The 7,957-nt window shown below is 62.7% G+C and overlaps 1 non-coding gene across 1 annotated transcript; it reads right to left on the bottom strand.

The window, feature by feature from the left end:
- Positions 1-1,000: 1,000 nt before the first annotated feature.
- On the bottom strand, positions 1,001-1,072 carry TRNAA-UGC (transfer RNA alanine (anticodon UGC)). Its single transcript has one exon. It is a non-coding gene; the product is annotated as a tRNA-Ala (tRNA).
- Positions 1,073-7,957: the final 6,885 nt, after the last annotated feature.

Genomic DNA, 7,957 nt, shown 5'->3' with positions numbered 1-7,957 from the left:
CACACACTCATCTTCTCTAGTGCATAGAGCTTTCCTGCAGGCAGCCCCTGGCCCCAGAGCCAGCCCCTACCTCCCCAGCTCTGGGCCCACCACTCCCTGTGGAGATGCAGGGCTGGAGCCTGCCCCGGTGGGAGTTTCCTGGGGGATGGAGGCTGTGTTTGCAGTGCCCATGTGTGTCACCCATCTCCTTGGGGGTCTTGCCTTGGGAACACTGCTCTCCCATGGGCTTTCCACAGCCGTGCTCTGCCCAGCATGGGGCAGCAGTGCAGAAGGTTGGGGTCTCACCATCAGGCCCCTTGGGTAGGTGCTTGGGAGCTGCAGGAGCAAGCACAGATCTGGGGCACAGTGATGATCCTGCTTGGCTCCAGAGAACGGAGCCAGCCTGCAGGGCCAGAGTGTTCAGGCCCCAAAATGCCATGCAATGGGCAATTCCGGCTCAGGTGTGCTGCACCCTCACACACCCCCAGGGCCTGTGCCTCATCTCCCTGAAGAGGAGGAGGAGGAGGAGGAGGAGGCAAAGCTCTGCCAGGTGCCAGAGCAAGAGAGAACTATTACAGGTGGGGAGGGCAGAGCTGGTGGGGAGGTGGCATGGGACAGACGCTGGGCTCTTCTCCCTGGTCCCTTCCCAGGCAGTTTGGGATCTCCAGCTGGAGCCAGGACAATCTGAGACCCTTAGCCCTGGACAGCCTCGAGGGCAGTGTGGCTCTGGTCCCAAAGGGCACCTGGGCTGCAGCAGCAGCCTCACACCACATCTCTGAGTGCAGCCAGGGAGGATTCCTAGCGCGCTGCTGCTGCCTGTGCCCTCCCTGAGCTCTCCCCGCAGGCACTCTGCTGCCAAGCATTGTCCCTGGGCGGTGGGTGGGGTGGGTCTGTGGTGCAGGGCAGTGACCTGAGCTGCGGTCCAGCACAGCTGCCTGCCCCTCTTCTGAGAGGGGGCTCAAAAGAGGCACAGCCCTCCTCACCCCACAGATGGGCCTGGGAGGGAGGGAAAAAGCACCCTTGGAGATGCCAGGGGTTGAACCCGGGACCTCCCACACGCAAAGCAGGCGCTCTGCCACTGAGCTACATCCCCTTGACACCTGCCTGCAGCAGAGACGCTCTCTTCCCGTGACATGTCTGTGACAAGCAGAGCCCTCTTGTCCCCTGGGTGCCCAGGCACCCTCTGCAGAAAACAGCCCTTGCACCCTCCCAAGATGGGGGAAGTCAGCAGTAGCTCTCCACTGGGGCCTGGCCCTGGCACGGGGCTGCACTGCAGAGCACGGCCCCTTCAACGTCCCTGCAGGGCAATGGGCAGGAGGAGGCTCTTGCTGCAGGCACTGCTCCCATGCCCTGACCCACTCAGGGCTCGATGGAGAGGAGAAAACCCCTGAGCCTCCTCTGCCCCCCAGGGCTACAGCCCTCTGTGCCACACGCGTCGCCAGCCGCACAGCAGGAGCAGAGCAAGAGGGTGAGGGAAATGGCCTCGCTGGGCTGAGGTGCCCCCAGGCTCTGACGGCACCCCAGGGTGTGTGGTGGGGGGACATGGGGGCAGAAATCTCACACGCCCTCGTCCTGGTACCGGGCCTCCCCCTGCACCCCTCTTCCCGCCAGCATCCCTGGAGGTGAGGTGAAGGGCAGGCTTCCATCTCCATGGGGCTGATGCCCAGAGAGGAGCACACACGTGTTCCATCAATCATTGCAGCAGCGGGGCAAAGGGGGCCAGGAAACTCTGCTCGGGCCAGCGTGTGACTAAACAGCACTGACGCCCGTGCACTGCAGTGGCTGATCCTCAGCACGGCTTTGTCAGCTGTCCTGGGCACATGAGAGGTCTGGCTGCGACAGAGCTCCGCAGGGAGGATGCTGGCACTCAGGCCTCAGCTGCAGGGAGTGCCTCTCCCTGGGACTGGGGGGATGGTGGCCTCTGCTCGGGGAGCTGAGGGCCAGGGGAGGGAGGTGCGTGAGACACAAGCACGAAGCCTGCCCCTGCCTGGGCAGCACACTGCTTCCCCCCGCCTGCATCCCCCTGCCCTGCTCTGCAGGCTGGAAACCTGGGACTGGGGCAGGGCAGGGCAGGGCAGGGCAGGGCAGGGCAGGGAAGGGCAGGGAAGGGAAGGGAAGGGAAGGGCAGGGAAGGGCAGGGAAGGGAAGGGCAGGGCAGGGCAGGGCAGGGCAGGGCAGGGAAGGGCAGGGCAGGGCAGGGCAGGGCAGGGCAGGGCAGGGCAGGGCAGGGCAGGGCAGGGAAGGGCAGGGCAGGGCAGGGCAGGGCAGGGCAGGGCAGGGCAGGGCAGGGCAGGGAAGGGAAGGGAAGGGAAGGGAAGGGAAGGGAAGGGAAGGGAAGGGAAGGGAAGGGAAGGGAAGGGAAGGGAAGGGAAGGGAAGGGAAGGGAAGGGAAGGGAAGGGAAGGGAAGGGAAGGGAAGGGAAGGGAAGGGAAGGGAAGGGACAGACCGGTTGCTGGCTCTGGGTCAGAGGCACAGCGTCTCCACAGGCTGAGCAAGCTGCAAGGCTGGGGACAGGAGACACTCGTCACCACCCACGTGTTGTGCCACCTTTGTGCTCGCTCTCGCTGTTCGATCGCTTCTCAGAGGCAGGGGAACAAGCGGCTGCTGGTGGCCAGAGGGCAGGAGGAGCTGGCACAGACCCATGGTCCCCACGGGCAGAGCTGCCCCCAGGATGGGTTGTGTGGCCCCGGTGCCCTTGCCCTGAGATGCCAGTGGGAACCAGGAGCTGCGTGGTGCAGGGAGCCCTGCGGGCTCTGCCGCTCTCTCACTGCTGTCTCCTTTCAGCTGCTGGCCCGCATTAACATGGATGCAGAGGAGTTTGCTGACATGTGCAAAGTCTGCAGGTTTCTGAGGCGTCCAAGCGTGGTGATGCTCTCAGTGATGCTCAGAGGCCTCGTCACCTTGTCGAAGGAACCCGAGATGGTGAGCAGGGCGCAGTAATGTGACTCAGGGGTCAGGGTGGTCTTTCACCACTTCACAAAAAGGAAACCGTGCTTTTCATGCAGGCAAGAACAATGCAGGTCCTGCTGCCAGGCATCATGGAGAGCCTGCAGGATGCCAATGCTGACGTTAAGAGGAAGGTCCTGTCTGTCTGCAGGAATGTGTTGGGTGTTATGAAGAGGCATGGGGCCAGCCCCATTGTTCCAAAACTCTCTGAGGAGCTCCTGCAGCTCTTTGATGATGTAAGGCTGCTGTGGGAGCCTGAGCCGCAGCGCTGGGCACTCTGCAAGGCCAGCTGCTGTTGGGCCCAGCGCTGCGGGCAGCACTCGGGCAGGGCTGCTCCCTTCCTCACGCCTCTTGTGTGGCCTTTCAGGGGCCCAGGGCCGTTCAGCTGTGGCTGCAGATGTGGCCCACAGCTCCTGTGTTCAGGAGCCGGCCCCGGAGCATGTCCCTTCCCACCGGGCACACTAATGCCCCTGCGCACCACGGGCAGGGAGCGGCTGTTGCTGAAGTCCTCCCGTCCTCCTCCCTACCACAAGTCCAGCCAGGTGCAGCAGCTCTGCATCAGCCTCAGAGAAATGATGAGTTTGGTGGTGAGGGACAGCAGGAGACAGAGAAAGAAGAATGTGTGGAAGAGCCTGATCCCACTCTTCTTCCGTATGAATGACCAGATGGAGAGCGTGGCCGAGGTACAGATTTGAAACCCTACCAGTGGTGTGGGGAAGGGTGTGCTGACACCATGGGAGGGGCTTGGGCATCAGGGGCGAGGGCTGTTGGCAGTCGGACTGTTGGAATGTGTGTCACCTCGGGGTCCCAGTGCCTGAGTCGCTGGGGACAGGGCAGAGCTTCCCTCCTGCCCTGCACTGGGCCCACCGCTGCCTTCCTCCTCCCCGCCGACCCTTTCAGCTCTCCTCCAGCGCAGTCCGTAGGAAAGGTCCCTGCAGAGCCAGTGCAAGCAGGGCCAGAGAAGCTGGCACGGACATTTCCCAGAGCTGCCCTGCCTGGTCCAGCAGCACTCAGCAGCAGCCCGTGGCCACCAAACACACCAGTCCCTACAGGCTCCCAGCTGTCCCTGCAGGCGTGGGAGGCCAGGGCTTTGAGCCCCAGTCCCTGTCCCCCCGGACTGTGCCCAAGAGACCTCCCGCAGTTTGGGCCAGGGCATGTCCCAGCGCCCAGAGAGCAGGATAGCCCCAGGAACGAAGCGCTGCTGTGCCAGGTCCCCCTGCGTTGGGCCAGTGAACTTGGTCTGCACAGAGGGGTGCAGCAGTTGCAAGGGGTGGAGAGGCAGCTTGTCCCCCAGCCTGGGGCAGGGAGAGCGGTGGGAGGGGAGATGCAGCCAGAGGGGGACTGGCCCTGCGTGCTGGGACCAAAGCTCTGCCTGCCCGGAGCCTGGGCGTGAAGCAGCTGGGGCAGCCGCAGCTGGGGAGCCAAGCGTCTTGCTGGGGGATTCCCATGGGGAGGTGCTGCTGGTGCCGTCCTGCTCCGGTGTCTCTGGGAGCCCAGCCCTCGCTGCCTACAGCCGTGGGCCTACACCTGCTTTGCCCTTCAGTCTGCCCCCATCCCTGGCAGCAGCTCAGCAGCGCTTGAGGATCCCTGTTCTGCTGGCCGGCAGCATGAGATATGTGAGGTGGTGGCTGCCCTGTGTCCCTGCCCTGGGCACTGAACCCAGTTCAGACTCTGTGCCCCGCTGCCTCTTCTCCTAAGGGGCTGGGAAGAGCTCGGAGCCTGGCCAAGAGCAGGAGGATGCCAGGTCTCTTTGCCTGGGCTGTGGTGCCATCTCCCAGCCTCTGCTTTTCTGCAGGCCTCTAGGGACACTCTCCTCGCCTGCGCAGAGCTCCTGCAGTGGAGGAAGCTCAGCTACCTGGCCGAGACAGGTCAGGCACGCCTGACTGGAGAGGGCTTGGTGAGGACAAGCCCCAAACCCCAGGGCCGGGCTGGACGGGGGCTGCCCTAGGTGCCCATGGGGAGGGCTGTGCCTCGCCTGCCCTGCTCCAGCCTGGAGCCGCATCCTCCTTCCCTGCCTTCAAGCACAGACCCCCAAGGGCTCTTCTCCAGGCCCCTCTCCCCTCCCTGCCCCCAGGGTGCTGAAGGAGACCCTGGCCCATGCGCGCCCTGGCAGTGGGACAGAGGGGTCTCAGCACCCCCAGACCCCCTCTGCCTGTGTCTCTCTGAACCTCAGCCCCACAGGGCTCCTGGCTGGGAGGCGGGAATCGCTGGGAGGGAAGGGGGGCACTGGTAGGAGGGCCTGGTCTGGATGGCTGGGGAGGGCCCACCCTATGGGCTGCTATGAAGAAAATTAACTCCATCCCAGCCAAAACCAGTGCAGTCAAGCCCATCCTACTCCTGCCACGCAAGCGACACGCAGCAGAGAGGAGTGTTTGGGCACACTGGAGGGGCTGTTGCATCCCACAGGCCTTCGATCCCATCTCTTGTAACTGCCCAACTGCAGCCAACCCCCAAACCCCACCTGCCTGCATGGGCTCCCAGTAGCAGAGGCGTGTTGGTGCAGGGGGCAGGCGGGGCTCTTGGAAAAGGACTGGTGAGAAAGGGGATGACTGTTGCCCAGGACAAGAGGGAAAATGTCTCTGCTCTGTCCCCAGCTGTGCCGTCTCCCTGCTGGTGTCATAATGCACCTTCAAATGATGCGGGCTGATGTCACAGGGGGATGCCCCACATCACAGGGAGGTCTCCCCAGCGCCGCAGAGGTGCCGACACTTCCCGGCAAGGCCTGGGTGCTGCTGGGCACTGCTCAGGGGCTCCCCAGTGCTGCCCTTTGGAGCTGCTCCACAGCCAGGAGTGGGGTTTGGAGGAAGCAGGGCTGTGCTGGGGGACCCTCGCTGACAGGCAGGACCCTCGCTGACAGGCAGGACCCTCACTGACAGGGAAAGTAGGGGCACGTCGGAGAGGAGTTTTGGGCAAGGAGCTGCAAAGAGCATCCCTTTCCCTGAGCTGAGGGGCCATCAGCAAGTGCGATGGAGGGCTGCTGCACCGTGGCCGTCAGCTTGGAGCTGAGCAGCTTGTTCCCCACGCTCCTGTATCTCTCCACCAAGGGTAAGGGTTCTGGGAGCTCCTTCCCAAGGGGAGGCACCGGGGCTGTCCACTGTCAAAAGCTGCCACTGCTGGGCTGTGGGGGTGGCTGGAGGGGGCTGGGGGCTGCCGCGAGAGCCCTGCCTGAGGGTCCCACCGGGCTCGGGGAACAATGTGGCAAGCAGGACTCCCGGCTGCCCTGAGTCCCAAGGCTCCCATGGGAATGGCTCGGTCCCCTTGCAACGGGGCCCATCCAGGGCCAGCTTTCCCTGGGAGCGGGTACCACTTGGGGTTCTGGCTCTGGGATGAAAAGGGGTCCTGCATCGTGGGGCTGGGGTGTCCTTCAGCTCCCACGGGGCTCTCACCAGCCAGCTGGAAATGCCTCTGATGTAAATCAGTCCTTTACCTTCAAGCAGTCTGCTTTGGGACAACCTCTGTTCCTTCCCAGGGGATCCTCTTGTGCCACCAGGCGGGCAGACCGTGTCCTGGGCACTGGGGTGCCATCCCTTTCTGGGGCTTAGATGGCCACTGCCCTGGTCCTGAGCCCTTCCCACATCCCCATTTCTGCTCCAGCCCTGTCCCGGGAGCAGAGGAAGGCTGGCAGTCTGACATTGGAGCACAGCCCAGCTCCGCAGCCATGGCAGTGTTTGTCTGGGCTGTTTGTGGACACCCGCCTCTGTCACCCCCTGGGTGAGGAGCTGGCCGAGAGGCCGTGAGCCGTCTGGCCTGCAGCCTGACACCTCTTTCCCTTGCTTTCCAGAGGTTGTGGCTGTCTGGGATGCTGTGTCTGCGTATATCCTGGGACAGCTGAAGCTGGACAAGGTGGGCTGGCGTCTTGGTCCTCCTTTGCCCTGGAGAGCCTGGGCCCCGGGGAGCCATCCCTCCTTGAGCATCGTGGCAGCACACCAAGACAATCCCGTGTGCCCAGAGCTGCTTCTTGGTCAACCAAGAGAGAAACCAAGGCCAGATCGAGTCTGAGAAAGCACTTGGTGCACAATAGGGCTTCACTCTTCCCTGTGCTCAGAGTGGAGAGAGCAAGCAGAGAGGCAGGGGATTATGCTGGGTCCATGCCAAGGATAATCCCTGGGAATCAGTGCCTGTGCTGGAAATGCCTGGGCTCTTCTCCAGCCAAGGGACGTTAGCATGTGTTTTGAGGAGGGGAAGAAAACCAATGGAGAACATGGGCCTTGGCCACAGCTTTTACTTTTGCCATCTCTACAGTACTCACTCATCAGCCTTTTTGTCTTCTTCCTGGGCAGGGTGTCCTGCTTGCAGGACTCGGGACCTTCGCTATGGTCCAAGAGCAATGCCAGGGCGACAAAGAGGTGTATGTGGTTCGCAGACCCGTCTTCCAGCTGGATATTGATGTGTCATGCCTGCAGGAGCTGACGTTCCCCACAGTGGTTATCCCTGGTGAGGAGGCAGCGGCCACCCTCCACTCTCGGCCTCCATGTCCGGGGCTGGGGTGCGTGCTCTCTGCTCTTTGGAAAGGGCTGGGAGAAGTAGAGAATTGCATCCAAAGGTCGGGGCATGGCTTGAGCTCCCCCAAAACAAACCACTCCCCAGGAGCTCTTTTCTATGGCATTTTGTTATGACTCTTAGATGGAAATGTGGCCTGCTGTGGCAGTGACGCTGTTCCTCCTCCTTCCAGGCAATGTCAAGATCAAGCCGCTGAACTACAGGTGGCTATCGCGAGCCACCTCCTTGCCGTGGCACACGGTGGAGGACTGCGTGAAAGAGACCATACTCTTGTACTCTTACCACCTGAGGAACAGCCAGCACCTCTCCTTCGCCTTCAAGGACATTGGCGTTCTGTCCTGCGAAGACGGTGTCCTGTGCATGCGGTTTTACTACAACTGCGTCACAGGGCTGGAGAGCAAGGCCAGCCGCATTGCACTGCTTCACACTGTAAGCTGCTCAGGTTTTGAGGGCTGCTGCAATGTCTTTGGGAAGCCCACTGAAGGCTGAGCAACCCAGACGCCATTGGCCAGCCTGGACGTTGCAGGCCACT

The sequence above is a fragment of the Pelecanus crispus genome, chromosome 25, assembly GCF_030463565.1.
Source record: "Pelecanus crispus isolate bPelCri1 chromosome 25, bPelCri1.pri, whole genome shotgun sequence".
In the NCBI taxonomy this organism is placed as follows: Eukaryota; Metazoa; Chordata; class Aves; order Pelecaniformes; family Pelecanidae; genus Pelecanus; species Pelecanus crispus.
This window is presented reverse-complemented; position numbering and strand designations above follow the sequence as displayed.